Below are 25,932 nucleotides of genomic sequence, written 5' to 3'. Positions count from 1 at the left end.
CCTCTCTCTCCTTCCACAATCAATTCAAGGAAGTTTTATTGAGTACTTGCTATGAGATGATAATATCTGAAAATCACTAAGAACTCCCCATTGCAAAATGAAAGGAAAAAAAACCCCACAAGTTTCTCAGTGTTACACATGTTATATAGGACCTTCAGTATTGTGACTTCCAGCCTAATTTTGAGCCTTATTTCCAGCTATTCAGCCTCCTCTGCCCTCATCCACCCCAGCATGCACACATGAGCCCACATGATATAGGCACACCTGACTGTTTGCTCTTCTCTAAATATATCATGTTATGTGTGTGTGTGTGTACACACGTGCATGCATGTGTGCAAGTTCCCTTGCACACATGTGTTCATGTGTTCATGCTGTTCCCTCTGTGTGGGAAACTTCAGTCTACCTGGGGGTTCAAAGTCAACTTCCAAATTTAACCCAAATTTCTACCTGAAGCCTTTCCTGCCTCCTCAGTTCCCAAATCAGTTAATCAATCACTCAAATCCACTCCCAAGGCAATACTATTAGAGCATTGAGACATTTATTAGAGAGAAGTGCTTACATGGCAAATGGACTTGTGGGTGCCAAGGGGTAGGTGGGAGGGGGAGGGATGGACTGGGAGTTTGGGAATAGCAGATGCAAACTATTATATATAGAATGGATAAACAACAGGGCCCTACTCCATAGGACAGGGAACTGTATTCAGTATCCTGTGGTAAACCATAATGGAAAAAAATATGAAACAGAATGTGTGTGCACATACATAAATAATGGGGCTTCCTTGGGGCTCAGATGGTAAAGAGTCTGCCTGCATTCCAGAAGACCCAGGTTCAATCCCTGAGTCAGGAAGATCCCCTGGAGAAGGAAATGGCAACTCACTCCAATATTTTTGGCTGGAAAATCCCATGGATGGAGGAGCCTGGTGGGCTACATACAGTCCATGGGGTCACAAAGAGTTGGACATGACTGAGCGACTTCATTTTCACTTTCATATATAACTCAGTTACTCTGAAGTACACCTGAGGCTAATGCAACATTATAAATCAACTATATTTCAATACAATAAATTTTTAAAAAAGATACTTGCTTACAGTTATCTGTAATCCCGCTAGACTCAAAAGCAGAGGCTTTGTCTTCACTATCCTATATTCCCACAACTAGCAGTGTCTGCAACACAGTAGTGTGTGGAAAATGTTGAGGGATGGAAAGAAGGAAGGAAGGAAGGGAGGAATTCCTCCCTTTACTAGACATTGAGCTCCTTCAGGGTAGGGTAGGTACTACATCTTACTCATTTTTGTACCCACAATGGCTTGTACACAGGAGTGTCCATGCATGCGTGCTAAGTCACTTCAGCTGTGTCCCACTCTTTGCAACCTATGGACTGTAGCCCACCAGGCTCCTCTGTCCATGAGATTCTCCAGGCAAGAATACTGGAGTGGGTTGCCATTTCCTCCTCCAGGAGATCTTCCTGACCCAGGGACTGAACTTGTGTCTCCTACATCTCCTGCACTGCAGGCAGATTCTTTACTGCTGAGCCACTGCTGCTGCTGCTGCTGCTGCTGCTTAGTCGCTTCAGTTGTGTCCGACTCTGTGCGACCTCAGAGACGGCAGCCCACCAGGCTCCCCCGTCCCTGGGATTCTCCAGGCAAGAACACTGGAGTGGGTTGCCATTTCCTTCTCCAATGCATGAAAGTGAAAAGTGAAAGGGAAGTCGCTCAGTTGTCTCCAACTCTTAGCGATCCCATGGACTGCAGCCTACCAGGCTCCTCCGTCCATGGGATTTTCTAGGCAAGAGTACTGGAGTGGGGTGCCATTTCCTTCTCTGGCTGAGCCACTAGGGAAGCCCTATACATAGGAGATCTCTGTGAAATTGAAAGCAGGTTAAAAAAAATTATTCTTAAATACAAAATCACTAAATAGCTACACCCCAAGTGCTTACAGCCTAAAAGTAGAATAGTTTAACTGGGAAGGAAAATAGACAACCAACTCCAAGTGCTCTAGAAGTTCATAGAAGGGAGAAGTAAGTGAAGGCTGGATCTGTGTAGGACAACATTTCTCAGGCTGTGATGTGAAGTGAGGAGTTTGTTCAAATGGAGAAGCTGACTGTTGGGCTGCACTCCATAGGCCTGCAAGCCCTGTACTTGCCGAGCTCCATGGCCGAAGAAAGGCCCCAGAGTCAGTGACAGAGGCATCAGTGGTTTAATGGATGGGGAATTTTCACACATCTGAAGAAAGGTCCTGGAGCAACACCTCACTGTGTGGGACTGACAGTGGACAGGACATGGGAGTAGTCTTCACTACCAAGAGGGTGTGTGTGTGTGTGTGAATTGATGTCAGGTTGGCTCATGAATTACCAGGGAAACCAGCAGAGGGGCACTGCACCTTTGATAAGCTCTCCTGGTAGAGCTAAAGGTTAGGACAATCACTAGGTACAGTGATTGTCACTGTGTCACCCCAATCACTAGGTGGGGCCCGAGGCAAGTAGGTAGGTTGTGTACTGGTTAGACTGTATGATTAAGAGGGAAGGTCAGTCATGTGAGTAGGGTGGAGCAGGCACTGGTGGAGCAGGGGATGTACAGAGAGAAAGAGAAGAGCCATCTTGAATGGCCTGATCATAAACCAGTTGAGTAGTCTGGGCGGTTCAGTAGTCTGAGAACCAAAGAATTGATGCTTTTGAACCGTGGTGTTAGAGAAGACTCTTGAGAGTCCCTTGTACTGCAAGGAGATCCAACCAGTCCATCCTAAAGGAAATCAGTCCTGAATGTTCATTGGAAGGACTGATGCTGAAGCTGAAACTCCAATAATTTGGCTACCTGATGTGAAGAATTGACTCATTGGAAAAGACCCTAATGCTGGGAAAGATTGAAGGCAGGAGGAGAAGGGGACGACACAGGATGAGATGGTTGGATGGCATCACTGAACTCAATGGACATGAGTTTGAGAAAGCTCTGGAAGTTGGTGATGGACAGGGAAGCCTGGCATGCTGCAGTCCATGGGGTCTCAAAGAGTCAGACACGACTGAGCGACTGAACTGAACTGAGTCTGGGAGGTGCCCATAAATCAGCATTTCTAATAGACTTCTAAGCAATGCTGATCCTGCTGTGTGGGCACCATACTTGGAGTAGCAGTGAAGATGTAGAAAGCCTTCTTGGAGGAGGCACTTCTTATGCTAGGTGCAACGGGAGGAGCTAAAGTCAGGAAGAACAATATAAGCCAAGTAACAGAAGCAGGAAAGATCAAGTTTAATTAGCAGAGGAGTAAATGGAACCAGGTAAATAGAGCAGAGAGTTCTTATAAGAGCGTAATGAGTGAGAAGGCTAGAGAGACTGAGATCGGACCACATTATTAGCTTCATCAAAGCCTCTTTTGAGGATTCTGGACTTGCCATTGTAAATTCTTAAGAACCTGATGTATCATCTTCACACCTTATATAATTATATAAATGTTTGGTTTATAAAACACATTTCATACACATTAAGGTCATCTGATCCTCACAATAACACGGGGAGTTAGGTTTTGTTTTCATTGCTATTTTACAGGCCAAGGAAACTGAGGCTCACGGAAGTGAAGTTACTTTTCAAAGTTTATCCAAACTTGGATTAGAGACAGTAGCCAAACCAAGTTTTTATGACACCCACTCCAAAGTAATTTTTCATCACATCATGTTGTAGATTGCCACTTTAAAACAGAGGGTCCTGAAAAGGGGCACTTGTGAAATTATCTTCACATTATTTCAATCTTCTCTTTAACTGCAGCTCATTATCTGACTAAGGAAAATCTGCCTTTAGAATTATAATTCTCTGACCCAAAAGGCTATTAATTTCCTTCTATTTAGTAACTGAAGGATTTCTCCCTGTGCCCTCCATTCTCATTGTATGTTAAAGAATGAAATTATTGGAGGAAGAATATGAGGAGGTCCCTGCTAATCTATTTTGTTTGAGAAAATTAAATGGAACCAGTGGGAATCTCTTAATGATAGCATCAGAGTCTCCTCCCACGGGCCTTCTTTTGTACTTTCACTTGCTGTGCATCTTTTGTTTGTATCTCCCAGCCTGGAGACTTGATCACTCTGTTGTTGCTTATTGTGATCTTACAGGAGTCTATTGTTCCCAAATTTCCCTTCTTTAGTGACTTTTTTTGAGACTTGTAGGGCTAGGGGACTGATGCTGTGACATCAGTGTCATCTTTTCCGATGTTTTCTTTTCAGTTGGAAAGAATGAGTTTTACCATGTTGGAATTAAATGGGTCCAAATTCCATCTAAGCAGCTCAGGAATTAAGAGGCACTTTTTCTAGGAAGGAGAGAGAGAGAGATGGACTCAACTGAAAGGTCTACAGAACTTGTATCATTAAACAGGTGATAGAAACCTAGGAGGTTCTTGAACTTATGGTTGCTGGAGAGGAAGGCATAGTTAGGGAATTTGGGATAACCAGCAAGGACCTTACTGTAAAGTACATGGAACTCTGCTCAATGTTATATGGCAGCCTGGATGGGAGGGGGTTTGGCAGAGAATGGATACATATATATGCATGACTGAGTCCTTTCACTGTTTACCTGAAACTACCACAATATTGTTAATCGGCTATACACCCGTACAAAATTAAAACTTTTTTAAAAAAGAAACCTAGGAGGTTCTTAACCAGCATTTCAAATTTGACTAATTTCTAACTTATCAGTTAAATGTTCAGGCAGTACCAAATTAAGCTCATTTGTGTTCATTTTGTTCCTAGCTATTTAGGCAAGAGAATTTTACTGGCTGTGTGGCCATGGGCTAGTCACTTAACCTCTCTGAGCTGCAAGCATCATTATCTGAAAAGGCGATAATGAATTGTGCCTCTCTCGTAGGATAGCTGTGAGGATTAAATGGTATAATTTATACAAAGCACTGACTGGCACCAAAGCAGGAGCTCAGTAAATAATGGCTCGTGCTCTTTTACTCACTGTCATGCTTTCTCTAAAAAGGACATGAAAAGAAACAGACCTGAAGAACACATCCCTCTGACTTTAAAGGCAGGAAACTAAAGAACAGAGCTGTTATCTGATAAACTGCAACTTTAAAGAGCCAAAGCAGATCCTTCTGATCAGTGACTCCTACTTTCTGGACTGACTCATAGTAAGAAATGCACTTTACATAGTTTCACAGAATAATTATTTCCAGCAATGTAATATGAAAGTTTCACTCATCCTACTCCTCTTATCCTTTCCACTCTATTAGGAAACAAATGTTGGTCAGGGTCCAAACAATTGATCAAAAACAAAACAAAACAGGAGGGGTTTCATTCAAACTTTAGTTTGAAAAATACTGATTTAAATGCACCCAAACCAACAACCCAGAAAGAAACTAGATTATCAGTCTTACTCATCCTTCAATTTTAGCTGAAATGCTTCCTCAGAAATCATTCTCGACCTCTCCAGTCTAGAGCATGTTCCTTTGTTATATGCTGCTGTAGGATCATGTTCCTCAAGCACTCACTGCAGTTAAAAACTGTGTATCAGTGATTTTTTTATTATATATAATCCACAACAGAATATAAGGTCCACAGAATATAAGCAACTTTGTCCATCTTTTTCGTTAGTACATTTCAGTATATAACCCAGTCCAGCACCTGGCACATAGTAAGAACTCTATAAATATGTGCTGAATTAATGAATGAATGAGCAAACTAATAAATAAGTGAATGAATGAATGAAAATGCTCATAAATCCACATGTAAACCTAGTAAGTTATTAACCTACTATGGAATAATTAGTTGGCTTTACTTTCCAAAGTGAAAGATGTTGTGATGAGGTTCTGTTAAAAATTGTCTCTTCTAATAGACTGTAAACTCCATGAGTGCCAGAATCATGTCTGATTTTGCTCCCTATTGCACCCCAGAACCAGTAGAGTCTGTGGCAAACAGAAGATGCTTCAAAAAGTTTTGTTGCATTAGTAACAAATTTACAGATGAGGCCTCTGGAAAATTTCCAAATTTCATGGAAGTTTTCCAAGATGAACCTAGTGACTGCCAATGGTCTCATGCATTAAGCCTTTAGCAGTACAGATATCACAGAATGTCAGAGGTGGAAGAGATGTTATACATGTACCAGCAGTCAGCTAGCTTTTTGTTTTTTACAAAGGGTCAAATGGTCAATGCCTTCAGCTTTGTATGCCATACGGTCTCTGTCACAACTACTTAACTGTGCCATTGTGTGCAAAACAGACCATAGACAATACGACATGAATAGGCATAGCTGTGTTCCAACAAAATTTTACTTACAAAAAACAGGTGGCAGACTACATTTGGCTGCAGTTTGCTGACCTTAACTAACTCAACTGTCATATTCTATAGGTGAGAAGAGAGAGGGGCTATTTCTCCATAGGGAAATGGCTTGTTTAAGGCCACACTACTAATAAAGGACAAAGTGGGGACTTTCGCAACTTTAGTTCTCAGGACATCGCAGCCATGTTTTAGGGTATGTCTGCTTCAATCCTGGTGTTGGTCCTATACTGCTTTGTTTATTGAAGCTAACAGACTTTGCCTTAAATTTGATTTGCACTGGTGGTTTTTCATCTTTGTTGTTGTTGTTTAGTCGCTGAGTCATGTCTGACTTCTGCAATCCCATGGACTGTAGCCTGCCAGGCTCCTCTGTTCATGGGATTTCCAAGGTAAGAATACTGGAGTGCAGTTGCTGTTTCCTTCTCCAGGGGATCTCCCCGACCCAGGGATTGAACCTGGGTCTCCTGCATTGGTAGGCGGGTGCTTTACCACATTGGTTGGTAGGTGGGAGCCACCAGGGAAGCCCAGTTTTTCATCTTTACTCTTTATTATATCATCCATGTAGTCTAAAATCCTTGGGAGTGATCAGCTTCATAGAAAGATTTTACAACTCCTTCTATTTTATTTAGGTGCCTGGAGTTCTGCCTCTTCACGTTTTCAGAGAGTATATACTAGGTTCTCTAAGGCAAAAATTCTGACATATGGTATTAAAGGGCTGGATGGGCAATTAGGAGACAAGGGCTCTGTCACGTCATGTCCTACCATACACCTTACCCAATTCTCACAAATTGTTCAGTAGCTGAGATTCACTGAGTTCCTACTGTATACACAGTACTCTGTTAGGCTTGGGAAGGGAGGAATGATGAGAATGAGAATATTAATACCAGTCAACTTGTCTAGGTTCTGACTATATGTCAAGGGCATTATATACAGCTTTGTTAAAACCTCATCAAGGGATTTCCCTGATTGTCCAGTGGCTAAGACTCTGTGCTACCAATGCAGGGGGCCTAGGTTCGATCCCTGGTCAGGGAACTAGATCCCACACACTGCAACTAAGAGTTCAATGCTGCAACTAAAACATCCTGCATGCCGCAATTAAGACCTAGAGTAGCCAAATAAATAAAAATATATTTTTAAAAACCTCTTCACAACTCTTTAAGGAAGGATCAGATAGACTAAACTGCTTGGATTGAAACTCAGCTTGGTTCATGTTGAAACCCTGGGCTGTCTTTACCACATTTCAAGTCCTCAAGGCCATTTATTCCTTTGTCGTTGTTTAGTTGCCAAGTCGTGTCTGACTCTTTGTGACCCCCTGGACTGCAGCACACCAGGCTTCCCTGTCAATCACCAACTCCCGGAGTTTACTCAAACTCATGTCCATTGAGTCGGTGATGCCATCCAGCCATCTCATCCTCTGTCATCCCCTTCTCCTCCTGTCTTCAATCTTTCCCATCATCAGGGTCTTTTCCAATGAGTCAGCAGTTCGCATCAGGTGGCCAAAGTACTGGAGCTTCAGCTTCAGCATCAGTCCTTCCAAAGAGTATTCAGAATTGATTTCCTTTAAGATTGACTGCTTTGATCTCCTTGCTTTCCAAGGGACTCTTAAGAGTCTTCTCCAGCACCACAGTTCTAAAGCATCAACTCTTAAGTGCTCTGCTTTTTTTATGGTCCAGCTCTCACATCCGTAATGGCTACTGGAAAGACCATAACCTTAACTATATGGACCTTTGTTGGCAAAGTATTTATTCTTTAATATCCTTCTAAGCATTGGAGGTGAAAAACTCAAAACATCTAGCCCAGTGTCCAGCACACAGTATACACTCATCTGTTCTCATTACTCATCATGCTCCCTCATCCACAGACAGTCTCCAACAACATGGAACCTTCCAACACTCCTACAACTAGCAATCTAGATCACTGTGCCTTTACACAAGCTGTCTATTCTTCTTGGAATGCTTCCACCACATATCCTCTGCTCTACCAACCCTCAGCTCAAATGTCTCCTCTTCTGGGACACTTTCCTGACACATCTGGAGACACTGAATCAGATTCCCTTCATCTTCTCCCATTCAGCACTTCGTTCAGATCTCTATTATTGGACCTAGTAAAGCATTTGTTCTCTGGTTTATCACATTAAGAACTCCACTGAGACAGGGATTGTCTTACCGGTTTCCTTTTAAAAATAACATCTATTGTGTGTTTTGATACAGAAAAGTATAAAAAAGGGGCAAATAACCATAATTCATCTCTCAGAAACCTCTTTTGGTTTTTAAGAAAATAGAGCAATATGGGAACAAACTTGGAAAATGCAAACTCTACAAAAAAGGTACAAAATGACAAGTAAAACTCTTCCAACACCCAACCCTCACCCTAAAAGAATTCTTTAATAACAGTTGCTTACATAGCCTACCAAAAATACATTTGTATGTATATGTCAGAATATATATATATATATATATATACACACACACACACACATATAGATATATGTGTGTGTGCTCAGTTGTATCCAACTCTGTGACCCCAGGGGCTCTACCCACCAGGCTCCTCTCTCCATGGAATTTTCCAGGCAAGAATACTGAAGCAGGTTGCCATTTCCCTCTCCATGGGATGAATCTTCCTGACCCAGGGATTGAACCCATGTCTCGTGTCCCCTGCATTGGCAGGTGGATTCTTTACCACTGTACCACCTGGGAAACATATATATATATATATAATTGAAATGTCTTTTTTTCACAAAAGTTTTCTAAACACAATATTATATACCTAAACTTTCCCCCTTAATTATGTATCTCAGAAAATTTTTTTTCAAGTCATCAAATATAGATCAAGCTTATTTTTTTAAGTAGCTGTATGTGATATTATTTGGGATGAATGTAAGTTAGCTAATCAGTATTCTATCTATGGGCATGCAGGTTTTCCTTGATCTTGCTGTTATAAGTGACACTGCAATAAAAATCCATATGGTAGCTTCTTGTGATGTGGGGAAGTACCATATTCCATTGAATCAAAGGTGCATCCCAATCGCACAAATATTAAAATGTATATAAAATGCATATATATAAGTGTGAAAATTTAGAATTGATGCAATATGGTATATTTGTGGAATAGTCTCCAAGAAGTGGAATTGACGGGTCAATGAGTACATGAATTTAAATTTTTGACACGTGTTGCTAAATTTCCCCCACAAAAAGGCTACATCAATTTTCACTCCTACCAGCAAGGTCTGAGATCTACCATTTTCCCACACTCTTGCCAACACTTGGCAGTAACCAATGTTTTAATTGCCAAAGAAAGTGATTGTACCTAACTTACATTCATAAAGTGCGGTTTGAGAATTGTTGCACTAAATGCCCTCTCAAACTTTCAACCTTGAAATACTCTGACTTCCTGTGAAATTTCAACCACTAATTGGCTTTAGCAAATTAGAAGTTTACAAGTAAAGCCATTCAAGGAGAAAGTTTTCTCTTCAAAGCAGCATCTGTGAGCCAAAGCACAGCAAGATAGACAATAAGGCCAGATGCAGGGTTGGAGATTTTATGCAAGAAAAACACTGCCTTCTTCCATAGGAGCAGCTGAAATCACTCAGATTTGAAGCAAGAGTTCAGCTCTCTCTGCCCCCTCTCCTAACCTTGCTTAGCTGATTGTCTTCTCAGATTTCTGGACCATTGTTTCAGCCAGCCCACAAATCTGCCCCCAGTCAGGCATCTTCTGGGAAAGGATCTATCGTCTCTAGAAAAATGCTGTCTCATTTTATCCATTGCTCTGGACATCTAGGTAACAAAAACCCGCACTTGAGAGCAAGGTGCTTTTAGGTGACTTCTTAGCTTTGAGCTGTCATTGGCACTGTTGTCTCCTTGGTGTGGAGGTGGGTGACTTTTCATCTTCCCATAGGTCTTGGTTGATACCAAGAGTAAGATAGCAAATGCGGTTCCTCACGTGAGAGGAGTGAGTTCATTGAGATCTTCAGCAGAGTGTCCACATAATCCAATGGCCCAGAGAAGAACAGACAGACAGAAGCTGCTTATTTTATTCAACACATACATATTGAGCAACTACCAAGTACCAGGCTAGTGGTGCAGCATTGAACACCCCAAGCTCCTGCCTCTGTGGAGCCTATATTGTGTTTGTAATGGGAGGACCTGGGGGTTAGGGGGCATGGAAAGGATACAACAAAGAAACTAACTCAAATATATAGTATGGCAGATGGTGACTAGTCTTACAAAGTAGGGGAAGGGCATAAGGACAACCAGGGGTTGGTTAAGTGTTAGTCGCTCAGTCCTGTGTGACTCTTTGTGACCCCATGGACCATAGCCCACCAGACTCCTCTGTCCATGGGATTCTCCAGGCAAGAATACTGGAGTGGGTTACCATTTCCTCCTCCAGGGGCTCTTCCCAACCCAGGGATCGAACCTGGGTCTCCTGCATTGCAGGCAGATTCTTTACCATCTGAGCTACCAGAGAAGTACAGGGGTTGGTTAAGTTATTTATTTAATATTATGCCTGGCCCAGTGCCAAGTATGTTCCATACATGATGAAATGAAAGACAGGGAAAAGAAGAACACAGGATGGGGGAGGAAGGGAGCTACTCTGCTTAGCTTAAGCTTATCTTTTAGAATCAGTTTGAGGGCTGACACTGTCCAGCTTCAATACAGAGTAGGGGGACACACAAAACAGAGAGCACCGAGAAGTGAACCACTTCTCAGGTTTTCACACATTTAGGTCTTCCTCATAGTATATCCTGTGAATTTATTTTTGTGGCTGTTTCAAGATCAGACATACTCCTACTCTGATATTAAGCACAATGCAGATCCCAAATACAAACCTATCCTCTTCAGGATTATATAATTTCTTTTCTTCCAATCACACATATAACTAAGTATATTAGTTACTGAGAAGAAAAACTTGAATGCAAGAGGTATATACAGTGGTAGAGGTTGCATGTGTCAAAAAAATAAATAAATAAATAAAAAATAAAATGGGTGAGTAGCATAGAGAGCTATGGGTTAGATTAATGTGGACCATGACCGAGGTGCTGTTTGGAAAAAAGACCAGCATGGGAGGTGAGGAAGAAGAGTGTGTGACTAAGTGTAAAAGATGAAAAAAAGAACAAAAGCTGGGGTTGGAGGGGCGGGGAATCAGTTGAGCTGCCACTGAGATCATGGGAAACAATTAAAAAAGTGAATTCTCCTCTTTGCTTCCTTTGCACAGACCGAAACCCCCACCCTCAAACAAGCATTATACAAAACAAGCGAAAGGGTTAGTTAATGCGCTTTTCAAGTGATTTGCAAATCAAGGAAACTAATAGTTATTTTTCTCATTGAGGAAGGCTGGTTCTCTCAACATCAAAGAATGGCCTCTCTTTTCAACGAGGCAGCTTCCCATAGCAGTACCTGGCTCCCTTAATCTCAGTAACTACAATAAATGCACAAGCCCCCTTTTGTGTGGAACTCCTATCTAATCAAATGAATCACCAAACAGATCTTTGCCTAACATATCTGAGTAACAGAGCCAAAGTCTTTACCAGAGCAGAGGCCCCCCAGTAAGCCCCTGTGAGCAAGAGGAAGAAGGGCAGTCAGGGCTGCCTGGCTATGGGAAATGGCTTCCTCAGTATCCTCTGAAAACTCTTTATACTGACAGAAATTAAATCAGTTATACCCACAGGCATTTGAAGGACAAGGATATGGTCCAACTCTCTCCATTTAGATTGACTAGGACCAGGCAGATCCAGATACTGACAAATTGAAAATAGCAGAGATGCTTCAAAACCTGTTTTCTGGGGAGCTGAGGAAGTCTAATTGTGTTGGGGGAGGGGCTGTTGTGTAAGCTGACACGGAGGCCCTCAATTTAAAGATGATAAAAGCTCAGTCTCTAAGGAGGAGCTAAAGAGGCCCCTTTGTGTTATCTAACTTGTCTAGCAAAACAGTCAAGACAAATCAGGGCTTCAGTAATTGGGAGCTATAAATGACCACCATTTATTGAGTGCTTATGGCAAGCCAGGTGGGTACAATGTGCTTTGCTCAGATTAACTCATTTAGTTTTCAAAACAAGTCTATTAAGAATATAGTATTGTATTGGTTTTGCCATATATCAACATGAATCTGCCACGGTAAAATAAAATAAAATAAAAAGTTTTGGCTAAAAAAAAAGAATATAGTATTATGATTCCAGTTTGAGTTAGAAAGTTTTGGCTCAGAGGTTATAAAACTTGCCTGAAACCACAACCAAGTGGATAAAATGGGATTCAAACCCTGGCCAGGTATAGTCAATTGCAAAGCTTATGTCCCTTCTACTACATAATACCACCTCCCCTTAAATTTAGTTGATTTGATACAGAATTTTCTCTCATGTGTTTTTTCTCCATGACTGGTTTGCCTTATTCTGGTCCTGAGTTATTTTTAAAAATATTTATTTGGCTCTGCTAGGTCTTAGTTTCAACATGTGAGACCTTTAGTTTCCACATGTAGGACCTAGTTCCCAGATGAGAGATCAAACCTGGACCCCATGCATTAGGAGTCAGAGTCTTAGCCACTGGATCACCAGGGAAATCCCTGGTTCTGGCCATTATAATGGAGGTGCCTTCATGATGTTCATTCCTCTGCCTTGTATTCTTTCTTTCTTCAGCCATGAAACCTATTGAGAACTTGAGAACCTGACTGGATTTAAATTTTTAAACTCACATCTCTGAGGAAGCTTTTAAATCCTAGAGTGCTGTAGTTGGAAGTCCCTTATGTGGTCCCAAGGGCTTCCCACATGGCACAATGGTAAAGAATCTGCCTGCAATGCTGGAGACACAGGTTAGATCCCTGGGTTGGGAAGATTCCCTGGAGAAGGAAACAGCAACCTGTTCTAGCGTTCTTGCTAGAACACTAGAAAACCCATGGATAGAGGAGCCTGGCAGGCTACATACAGTCCATGGGGTCACAGAGAGTCGGACAAGACTGAATGACTGAGCATACACATGTGGTCCCAAACCTTGCAATGTGGAGGGGTGACCTAAAATTCTGAGTGCAGAATAAAGTTTGCATCAGGACTAAACCCAGTTTTACTGAATCCCAGTCCATAACTCTTTTTCCTACAGTCTCCTCCTCCTCATTTCCCCACCCTCTTCCTTGATTAAGCTCTCCTTCCATGATAAAGCCCATTACATGTCCCTCCGAAGTCCATCCTACACATTTCATCTTGCTCATTACCATCCAAAGCAAGACGTCTACATCAGTCAAACCTGTCACCTTGTGCCCACTTCACTGCTCATTTACTGGAGAGTCCCTTCTCACATATGCATAATGTTTGTGGCTTTCAATTTGTTTTTTATAACTAGCTTAACCTTCTCAGGAGAAGGCAATGGCAACCCACTCCAGTACTCTTGCCTGGAAAATCCCATGGACGGAGGAGCCTGGTGGGCTGCAGTCCATGGGGTCGTGAAGAGTCCGACACGACTAAGTGACTTCCCTTTCACTTTTCACTTTCATGCATTGGAGAAGGAAATGGCAACCCACTCCAGTGTTCTTGCCTGGAGAATCCCAGGGACGGGAGCCTGGTGGGCTGCCATCTATGGGGTCACACAGAGTTGGACACGACTGAAGTGACTTAGCAGCAGCAACCTTCTCAGATCCATTAGCTCTTTTTAAAAATGCTCTTTTGTATTCTTCCATAGCCCCATAGGCCTTAAAAGTGTTTAGTAAACATAGGTTAAATCAACAAATATTGTCTCCTTGGAAAAAACAAATGTTGGCTAAAATAATGTATCTCCCCCTGAGAGAAAAGAAAACCGGGTAAAAAGACTCCTTATCACTTCTCATTAGAATTTGACAAAATATACACTAATTAGTCCTTCAAAAAGGTGCAGATAAGAGCTTGTGGATGCTAATTAACCTCAGGTCCCACACAGACTAAAGGCAGAGAATTGGGAAAATATCTCAAGCAAATTTTGTTTTCAAGAGTGTATGGTTACGTGAAAACCAAACATAACGTGTTTACCATATATATTTAACTGCTGTAGTGAGTGAGCCAGAGTACAAGCAAAGAAATTATGAAAACAAGGCAGTTCATCTTTGAAGCAGCTCACTAACTGCTTCATTCTCAAAAGACCTTTTTGAGGTAGGAAAGTATTATTATTCCATACTTGAACAACTGGGAAACTGAGACATCCAGGTTAAGTGACTTGAGGGGCGAGGGGCAGGGGGGTGGTGCTAACCTTAGCTGATGAATATATACCCAGCAAGGATACCCTACACATTTGTTTACTGTTCATAAATCACTAATAGGATGGTCCCTAACGTACAGGTGTCCTTGACATTTCAGTCTTGGAAAGTAATTGTCAAGGGGTATAAATCAAATCCTATTTTCAATACAGAGAGAAGGTTCCCAGTGGTAACTGAATTCTTTACTAAACAGCCCCCTCATTTATTCATTTGGTAAATAACCTCCTGCCTTTTTAATCACAAAGTCCTTGGATGAACAGTCTGACCAAAGAAAAAGAGCTACAATCTACCAGTATAATTCACAAAAGAGCAACAATTTCGGGTGTTTTTTCCCGAAATGTTAATAACTACTTCATTCATTATACTGATTAGAACCTCATGCTTGCTCTAGGGTGGGAGTAAGGGTTGACCAACCATAACACAGAAGGATTGTTATTATTAGCACTTGGCAGAATTTCATTCAGCTATTTGAAATCAGGAGAGAGTTCTCTGATCCATTTTAAAAAGGCTCACGCCTCTTTAATAAAATTTCCAAAAGTATTTTCAATGTGTTAAGTAAGTAAACTGGAAAGAAAGTGCAATGAAGTTATCTTTTTGAAGTTGTCTGTCCCCTGGAAACCATTACCATCCATCTAAGTTAGCTCAAGGACTTAGTATCATTTTAAGTAATCAAGGGAAAGGCTTGGGCTTTTTAATCTAATTGCCATCTCCAGGGAAGTGCCTTCTTCACTCAGTTAGGTTGAAAGAGAAGAGCATCTCTAGAGATTAAGATGTGAATGATTTGGGCTGTAGAATTTTCAATCATTTTGATGGTGCTTGTCTCAGGAATTAGGGAGAATTTCCCCCCAAATTTGGCATGTAATGAAAAATGCTGACCTGTGTGGGCAGGTGTAACAATCTACTTCGTTGGGGAACGTTACTAATCTGTGATGCCTGGTATGCTTCTCCTTAACATTTTAAGGGCTACAAATTGCTGATCACAAGAATGTGGACTAATTTGACTGGAAAATGTAAGAAAGAATATTATTCCCAAAGATTTTTTCTGAGCTGTCTGGGGAAGAGAATTTTTATCATCAGAATCAGTGAGATTTTATAAACTTAACATGCTATCTGAGATTCTCGGGAAATTCTTGCTTTTAACACCCTTATTTGTATTCTGGTATAGAATAGTTGCCACTACTTATTCCAACACTATCTTTTCTTCAGGTATCTTACTATACCAGTCAGGCCTCTCCCTGGTTTCCAGCCTTTGCAGTTTTCCCTTTTGTGGCCATTTACTTATCACCTGCAGTTTCAGCCAGGCTCCAACCCCTAGGATTAATCTAAATAATAGTTGAGAAAGAAGGAGCATTTAAAGAGCCCTAACTCAACTCCTTCGTCTATAGTCATTACTGGGTCACTGTCATTGCCAGTCTGGCCCTAACTTTGTATCTCAGTTCTTACAGTTTGATGACTCTGCTGTTAGGTTCACTCCAGCAAGCTTCAATAAGCATCTATTATGTGCCAGGTACTCTAGTTAGGCCTTGGAGATAGCTCAGCTTAGGTTTCAGATGTGAAATCTTAAAATATCATAGAATTTTTTTTTCAGAGCTAGGGTGCCATGAGAATCTAAAAGATAACTGGTCACCACCTCATATGCTTGTTAATAATAGAAACTGGATTCCTCTATCCTTTCCTGGATTGTTCATGTTGCCTGAGTTTCCTAGTTCCCTTAGCTCAGTAACCTATCTGTAGGATTGCAGCCATGCTCTGGGATGTATATATATATTCTTGATATGTATATATATTCTGGATATGTGTATATATGTTCTGGATATGTATGTATATATATTCTGATATGTATGTATATTCTGATATACATATATATTCTGGATATGTGCATATATATTCTGGATATATATATATTTTGTGGATATATATGTGTATATTCTAAATATGTATATATACTCTGGATATGTATAGATATATCCTAGATATGTATATATTCTGGATATGTATATATATTCTGGATATGCGTGTATATTCTATATATATATTCTGGATATGTGTATAAAATCTGGATATGTATATATATATTCTGGATATGTAGGAGTTCCCAGGTGGTGCTAGTAGTAAAGAACATTCCTGCCAATGCAGGAGACTTAAGAAATTCAGGTTCAATCCCTGCGTTGGGAGACAATCCCCTGGAGGAGAGCAAGGCAACACACTCCAGTACTCTTGCCTGGAGAATCCCATAAACAGAGGAGGCTAGCAGGCTACAGTCCATAGAGTCACAAAGAGTCAGACATGACTGAAGTGACTTAGCATTCATATTCTGGATATGTGTATACAATTATTCTGGATATGTGTGTACATATATTCAGGATATGTATATAACTTCTGGATATGTGCATCTATTCTGGATATGTATATATATATACTCTGGATATGTAGGGCTTCCCAGGTGGTGATAATTGTAAAGAACCCACCTGACAATACAAGAGACTTAAGAGACAAGGGTTCAATCCCTGGGTTGGGAAGATCCCTTGGAGGAGGGCATGGCAACCCACTCCAGTAGTCTCGCCTGGAGAATCCCATGGACAGAGGAGACTGGCAGGCTACAGTCCATGGGTGACAAAGAGTCAGACACAACTAAAGTGACATAGCACTTATATTCTGGATATGTGTGTGTGTGTGTGTGTATACATACTCTGGATATGTGTGTATATATATATAATATATACATATACACACTCTGGATATGTGTATATATATCTTGGACACATGTATATATATTCTGGATATGTGTATATATATTCTGGATACATATATATTCCAGGTATGTATGCATATTCTGAATATGTATATATTTTCTGGATATGTGTATATTCTGGAAATCTGTATATATATTCTTGATATGTATATACATATTCTGGATGTGTATATATACTGGATATACAGATATTCAGGATATCTGTATATGTCATATATGTATATGTGTATATGTACCTTCAGAATACATATATCCAGGATATATATAGGACTTCCCAGATGGTGCTAATGATAAAAATCCCACCTGCCAATGCAGGAGACTGAAGAGATACAGGTTCAACCCCTGGGTTGGGAAGATCCCCTGGAGGAGGTTATGGCAACCCACTCTGGTATTCTTGCTTGAGAAACCCATGGACAGAGGAGCCAGGCGGGCTACAGTCCATAGATTCACAGAGTCAACATGACTAAAATGAGTTAGCATTCATATTCTGTATATGTGTACACATATTCTGGATATGTTTATATAAGTATTCTGGATATGTTTGTATATATTCTGGATATGTGCATATATTCTGGATATGTGTATATATAATATGGGCATGTGTGTGTGTATATATATATATATATTCTGGATATGTGTATATAAATATTCTGGATATGTGTGTATATATATTATTGATATGTGTATATATATTCTGGATATGTGTATATATATTCTGGATATATATGTTCTGGATATGTATTTGTATATATACACATACAGACTCCTACCTCTCTCACAGATATATTCCTGTCTCTTTCCTTGGAACTAGCCACTCAAATATTTTCTGTGTCATACATGTGAATTTTCATCTGATGTCAAAGCTAAGGGAAAACAAGGTTGAGAAGAATGCTTGAAACTTGGAGTTTCTAAACCTAACAAAACATCAGAGTGACTTGAGTTTCTTTTCAAATAATAAATGTTTATTTTGTCTTACAGTTTCTGTGAGTCAGGAATGTGGGGGCAGCTTATCTTGGTGGTTCAGGCCCTGTGTCTCACATTTGACTGCCATCAAGATGTCAGCTGGGGCTGCAAGATTCCCTTTCAAGGTGGCTCATTTTATAGGATTGACCAGATGATGCTGGTTGTTGACAGGAGACCTCAGTTCTTCCCATGTGGGCCTCTCCACAGGGCTACTTGAGTGTCCTCCTGAGATGGCGCCTGGCAAATGTCTTTTATAACTCAGCCTTGAAAATCACACCCTGCCACCATTGCCATATTCTCTTGGTCATACAGATGGATTCTGAGCAAAGTGGGAGATGACAACATAAGGATGTTAAAGGCAGGAGCTGAGAATCACTAGGTGTCATTTTGGAGACTGGCTATCATGGGTAAGAGCAAAGTGAAAGCTGGTATAGAGTGAGATGGTGGGAATGGGGAGGTAGTGGAAATCAGAGAAAAAACAGCCCTCTTCATTGCCCAGTCTAGTTAAATTATTAGATGCATTCCTGACATTCTGGGCCCCACTACTCTGTTTTGTTTCTTTTTGTCCCTAAGACCTAATGCTACCTGTGTGCATATGTGGATGTTCAGTACCTCAGTCATGCCCAACTCTTTGTGACCCCATGGACTGTAGCCCACTAGGAGTCTCCTCTGTCCATGGAATATTCCAGGCAAGAATACTGGACTGGGTTGCCATTTCCTTCTCCAAGGGATCTTCCCAACCCAAGGATTGAATCTGCGTCTCCTGTGGCTCCTGAACTGGTAGGTGGATTCTTTACCACTGAGCCACCTATAATGCTACTTGCCATATTATATATTTATTTGTTAATTGTTTTACTTGCTGGTTCCCCTACTAGAATACAAACTCCATGAAATAAAGGTCTATTTTGTTCTCAGTTGGTTCTCAACAACCTTTCATTAAATATTTATGTTTCTGAAGGTATAAGAATTGAGTTTTTCAAAGTTCCAGATTCTCTGATCCCATCCTTAGAAATTCTGTTTCTGGAAAGCTGGAAATCTACATTCTCCTAAAAGTTCCCTGGGTGATTTTTATAACCATCTAGGTTTGTGAATCACTGCTCTAAACAAAAGGGAGGCTGTGTTTGATACCCTAAATGACCTGTCCTAAATTGAGGGTGCTTGAAACTGAAACAGACTATTGGATGGAGATATACATAGGGATATATATATATAGAGAGAGAATACACTAAGTCCCCTACATACAAACCTTCAACTTGCAAACTTTCCAAGATGTGAACATGTGTTCCATTAACATCAGGCGTGAGTGAAATTGCAGCTTGCTCTCAATCTCCCATTGCTCATTATTCTCAGCTCTATCATCTCTCACCTCCTCTCCCTCCTCCAGTAAGTAGCTCTTCTTCCCTGTTCATTAAATGCCAACCCCTGTATGCCAGCTGTTGTACTGTACCACTGTACTTTTTAAGGTACTGTACTGTAAGATTACAAATGTTTATTTTTTTGTGTATGTTTTTTCTGTATTGAAAGTGAAAGTGTTAGTCGCTCAGCCATGTCTGACTCTTTACAACCCCATGGACTGCAGACTGCCAGGCTCTTCTGTCCATGGAATTCTCCAGACAAGAATACTGGAGTGGGTAGCCATTCCCTTCTCCAGAGGATCTTCCTGACCCAGGGATCAAACCTGGGTCTCCTCCATTGCAGGCAGATTCTTTACCATCTGAGCCACTTACTATAAACCAATTACAGCATAGTACTATATAGCTGATTGTGTTAGTTGGGTACCTAGGCTAACTTTGTTGGACGTATGAACAAGTTGGACTTATGAATGTGCTCTCAAAACAAAACTTATTAGTAGGTAGGGGGACTTACTGTAGATAGCTGTAGGTACTAAGAGGAAATCTACTCTACCAGACAGTACAAGATTTCATTTATGCAGCATTTATTGAGCACCCATGCCTGTATGTGTTCAGTTGCTCAGTCATGTCTGACTCTTTGCAACCCCCATGGGCTATAGCCACCAGGCTCCTCTGCCCATGGGATTCTCCAGGCAAAAATATCGGATCTGCTCCAGGGGATCTTCCTGACCTAGGGATGGAACCCACATCTTTTGTGTCTCCTGCATTAGTAGACGGATTCTTTACCATTGTGTCACCTGGAAGACCGATGGATCACGCACTATGTGTCAAATAGTATTTTAGGCGTTGGAGATACTACAGTGAGGGATAGAACAGACAAATGTCTTTGGAATCAAAATTAAAGCTGAAGGTGAAGGTGGCCTGATGGACAGCATGCCAGAGGCATGAGGAAGAGCATAGAAATAGACCTACAAACACAATATACAGAAATTGAAGTAAGCAAGTAATCGGTATAGGTGGTAGAGAAGGATCAAAAGGAATCTTACTTTTATTTTTAACTATGTGCATCTACTGACTTTACAGTTAATTTTTTTTAAGTTTTTATGCATGAGGAATTCCCATGGGCACCTCTGGGACTGAAAATAATACCACCAGCATTACCTGGAACTCTGCTTCCTTCATCTCTCACTCAGAATGCAAATGAGTATCAGTGACTTCATTATAAAGCAGCATTTACCAAAGTTTTATTTTTTAATTTTATATACTAAAGGATTTTTCAGAGCCTTTGATATACTAATATCCATTATAAATCTCAACGCATAGGGGGAATCTACAAAACATATTTCCCAGTTTACCTGGCCTCATATAAATTGGGAATATGGCCTCATTTTTCCCCCTAAGAGAGTCTCCAGTACATGTGTTGCACACATGGAACATCCTTTGGGAAACAACAGTTTACAGCAAAGCTGGAAGTAATAAGCCACCCACACAATCCTCCACATACTTTCTCTTCTCTTTTTTTTTCCCTCAGATGCAGAGGATTCTAAGAAAGACCTGATGCCTTAGACTAGGGGTGGCAAACTATGGTCCAATGGCCAAATCCAGCTACCTATTTTTTGTAAATAATTTTTTTTGAATACAGCTATACTTGTTCATTTAAGTATTATCCTCAGTTGCTCTTGTGCTACAATAGTTGTTGTAGCTGTGACAGAGACTGTATGGCCCACAAGCCTGAAGTATTTACTACTTGGCTATTTACAGAAATTTTTGCTGACCTCTGCCTTAGGCTACTTATGGAAGGAACCTGGGTCCTTGATTATGTTAAGCCCTTGAAATTTGTGGTTTATTTATTGGCCTAACATTGTTAGGGGAGAGGCGCTAGTGGTAAAGAACCTGCCTGCCAATGCAGGAGATGCAAGAGATGCAGGTTTGATCCTTGGTTGGGAAGATCCCCTGGAGGAGGAAATGCCAACCCACTCTAGTATTCTTGCCTGGAAAATTCCACGGGCAGAGGAGCCTGGTGGCTACAGCCCATTCCATGGAGTCACAAAGAGTTCAACATGACTGAAGCGATTGAGCACACATTGTTAGGGGATGTGCTAGACATTCTGCTTGCTCCTCCAGATCGACTGTCCACATTTTTCTACTCTGTTTTATATCCAGAGAGAACACTTACACTTTTTTGAATAGCCACTTTATTAAATTGTCTTTTATTAGCCTTTTGAATGTGCCATAAGCTTTTTGCTGGGATCATGACTGATACAAGAAATAACCTCGTCTGCTTTATTTATATTAAGAAATTCACAAATTTTAGTATGTTATTATTAATATATACTTGTGCACTTCATAGCTGGTGGAGACACAGGAGTAGTGTTACAGCACATATGGTGAAAAAACACTAGGTTTGTCTCCATATCACATTTCAAATAAATTAATATTTTTAAAAAGCTATCAAGGCTGGATGGTACAGAAACAACATCCTCCAAGGATTTGGCACTATTTGCTCTAACTTCTGCTTCCCTTGGTGTGTGCTCACCTCCTGGTTGCCAACAACTAGAGGTCTTCAGAGCTCCTTAGAAGAGGTGAACCTGGTGCTCTGTCTTATAAATCTCTCTGCTCTCAGTATTTGATAATGATCCCAAGAACCCACCCACTAACTAACCCAACACACTAAGAACTCAGCATGGAATCTCCTGGGTTTATGCGTAATTGAGACTTTTCAGCAGTGGAGTTTGTGCTTACCACTTAGTTAACCAGGTAATGGTGTCAATCCACTGTTTTAAGAACACAAGCTAATGGAGATGTTAATATATTTAATTAATATGGATTAAATTTAAGAAGGCTATTTTTTCCTTCTGTGAATCAAGAATGTTGTTAATATTCTTTCCTGTATAAATTGCTCTCTACAGCTTAAGGGGATTATCTCCATAAAGTAGTTCATAAATAGCTGAATTGCCATTAAAAAAAATTTAACTGAATCACTTTTTAGAAACTGGATTTCTTCAGGGCTGGAGACATAGATCATGCCCTGGCCAGAGTGAATAGTGAAGTCTCTATTGACCCACAGGTTATTTACTGAGCTTCATAATAGGGGATAGGATACACTTTGGACTTAGGAGCTTTTCCACAGGCAATAACATCAATTTCAATCCAGAACAATCTGTGATATTGATTAACTTTGGGGATCTCTTTTTTTTGGGGGGGGGGGCGGGAATCTCTTTTACCACTACTGATCTGTCTCATCTTTTTTTCAATAGCTCCTCAAAAGACATTTAGAGGCAACTGTGAAACACCTGAGGTAAATCCTACTTGCAAATTCTTTGCAACACCATCACCTCCTCAGTTTACAAACTGTCCTTAAAGAATGGGGAAACTGCCCAGGTTTTCAGCTCTTTCTGAAACTACTCTATAAAGAACTATTTTTGTTATTTAGTCACTCAGTCATGTCTGACTCTTTGCGACCCCAAGGACTGTAGCCTGCCAGGCTCTTCTGTCCATGGGATTTCTCAGGCAAGAATACTGGAGTGGGTTGCCATTTCCTTCTCCAGGGGATCTTCCTGATCTAGGGATTGAACCCGCGTCTCCTGTGTCTCCTGCACTGGCAGGTGGTGGATTCTTTACCACTAAGCCACCTGACCTACTCGGTTTACAAACTCTCCTTAGAGAATGGAGAAACTGCCCAGATTTTCAGCTCTTTCTGAAGGTATGTATAAAGGATACTGAACCAGAAATCAGGAGCTCAGGGTTCTTGAGTCACTGAGTAGCTGTGGGTTCTTAAGCAAATCACAAAACTAGTAGGGGTGTCAGTTTCCTCATCCATAAAAAGAGGATAATAATCATCTACTTCATAGGGTTCTTGAAAGGATTCAAAGAGATATACTCACATAAATATTTACTCAATGCCTAGGACATCGTGAACACTATTACTGGAGTATTATTTTCAACAAAGTAGATCAACCCCACCTATGATTCTGTTTTCACCCACTCTTCAAAATAAGTCATCTGCTGTAAGAATGCCCAGTTCTTACCTATACCTTTAAAATGTGCCTTCAATTGTAGGTCTATTATTAAGTTATAAGTTGTAATATTTACTGTTTTATCTATGTTTGTACCCCTCCAAAATTCCCTGAGAACTGTAGGGATGTCTCACCCCTGAAGGACTAGGACTCATATCCCTACGAGTACATTCAGATAACATAAATGAGTTAGGCATTGAGGTCCAAGAGAGCCTATGGCCTGTCTAAAGCAGAAACTCATTAAGTCCAGCTGAATATTGCCATGTGGGCAAAACATGCCAAGTGTAGCTAGATTTTAGCATATATTTTAAATGAACCTGAAAAATCTATATCTATTTAAAATATGAATTGTCTTGCTCTTTACATGTTGAAAACAAATTAATTTTAAAAAAATTGTACAGACCAAACAAAAGATAGTTGCACCTACAGAGTAGATAGGGCTGCACTACTGGCTAGGTTGTGTGACTTTGGGCAGTTACTTAACCTCCCTGTACCCTAGCTTCCATAGCTGCAAAATGAGAATAATAGTACTTAGTTCATAGGTGACTGAACTCCCCAGGTGACTCAGTGGTAAAGAATCCACCTGCCAATGTAGGAGGGAGACACAAGAGATGCAGTTTCAATCCCTGGGTCAGGAAGATCCCCTGGAGAATGAAATGGCAACTCACTCTAGTATTCCTGCTGGGATAATCCCATGGACAGAGGAGCCTGCCAGGCTACTATTCCTGGGGTCGTGAAGAATTCTGACAGGACTGAGCAACTGAGCCCACATGCATAGGCTATTATGGGGGTTAATTGATGTAATGTAAAGAAAATAATTACAACAGTTCTAAGCACTTGAGTTGTTTAGTCTTTCCATCGTGTCTGACTCTTTGTGACCCCATGGACTGCAGCATGCCAGGCTTCCCTGTCCTTCACTATCTCCCAGAGTTTGCTCAAACTCATGTTCATTGATTTGGTGATACCATCCAACCATCTCATCGTCTGTCACCCCCTTCTCCTCCTGCCCTCAATCTTTCCCAGCATCAGAGTCTTTTCCAATGAGTCAGGAGCACTTAGGTAGCACTTAGTAAATGTAAACCATTATCATATTCATTTAAAAGGTTATTGGTAACAAGGGTATCATTAAAAACAACAACACTAATGTTATTAATGACAACAGCATTAGTATACACTCTAACATATATATGTCATTTGCAATTGATGATATTGTTATTAATAACTGATATGATTACTTATTCTTTCTTCCTCAGTTTCACACAGTAATAGAGGCATAAGGTAGGGTAGGGACTTTTCAATTCTTGATTCCCCCCCCCTTTTCTCTCTCCTTATGTATCAGGTCATATTGGTTCTAATATGTACATTTCTCTTTTTCTCTTGAATTTGAATTTCTACCTCCAGAATTACTGTCTAATTTTATACACTTGTCATTTCTCACCTAGGTTGTAACAATAGCATCTATTGGTTTCTCAGCCCTCATTTTTTGTACTTTCCAATCCATTTCCAATACAGTAGCCAGAGTTATTTTGCTAAAATACAAGTCTGCTCACATCTTACCTCTACTCAGAAGTCTTCAAATGTACTCCAACAATAATATATAATTTCCCTTTCATCTCCACTATGTCTGCCAGGGTTTTAATTCTATATCTGCTTCTTACTTGGTATGTGACCTTTGGAAAGTTACTAAGTCTTGGTTTTATCGTATCTACTTCATTAGGTGTTTGTGAGGATTAAATGCTTTAGTTTACTGTGTATCAAGCAGTCAACACAGTGCCTGGCATATAATAAGTAATTGATAAGTGGAAATATTATGGTCATTCTAGTCTGATTAATTGGTTATATTAACCCCTACATTGATCTCTGAGATCCAGGTTCAAAGACCATCTTAGTTTCAAGCGCACATGAAACATTTCCCAGGACAGACCATAAGAGAAACTTTGGAACTAGGGAAAGAGTTCAGCAAAGTTGCAGGATACAAGATCTATATATGAAAATCAATTGCATTTCTATACACTGGCAACAATTTGAAAATAAAATTAAGAAAGCAATTCCATCTGCAATAGCATTAAAGACAATAACGTGTAAGAATTTACTAAAAGAAGTGCAAAATTTATACTCTGAAATTTATAAAACATTTTGGAAAGAAGTTAAAGAAAATCTAAATAAGTGGGGAAACATCCATATTCATTCATCAGAAAATAATATTTTAAGTGGCAATACTCCCCAAATAGGTCAACATATTCAATGCAATTCTCGACAAAAACTCATCTGACACTGTTATGTGGCAGCTTGGAAGGGTGGGGAATGGAATTTGGGGGAGAATGGACACATGTATATGTATGACTGAATCCCTTAGCTGTTTACCTGAAACTATCACAATATAGTTTGTTAA

General features: G+C 40.4%; 1 protein-coding gene and 1 non-coding gene across 3 annotated transcripts in view; one reads left to right on the top strand and one right to left on the bottom strand.

Moving 5' to 3' along the window:
• Positions 1–25,932, bottom strand: part of COL4A6 (collagen type IV alpha 6 chain) — a 337,499-nt gene that overhangs the window by 248,379 nt on the left and 63,188 nt on the right. The window lies entirely within an intron of this gene.
• On the top strand, positions 7,213–7,285 carry TRNAG-ACC (transfer RNA glycine (anticodon ACC)). Its single transcript has one exon. It is a non-coding gene; the product is annotated as a tRNA-Gly (tRNA).

The sequence above is a fragment of the Bos grunniens genome, chromosome X (genome assembly GCF_055505025.1).
Source record: "Bos grunniens cultivar Pamir isolate PY7600 chromosome X, Bosgru_T2T1.0, whole genome shotgun sequence".
In the NCBI taxonomy this organism is placed as follows: domain Eukaryota; kingdom Metazoa; phylum Chordata; class Mammalia; order Artiodactyla; family Bovidae; genus Bos; species Bos grunniens.
This window is presented reverse-complemented; position numbering and strand designations above follow the sequence as displayed.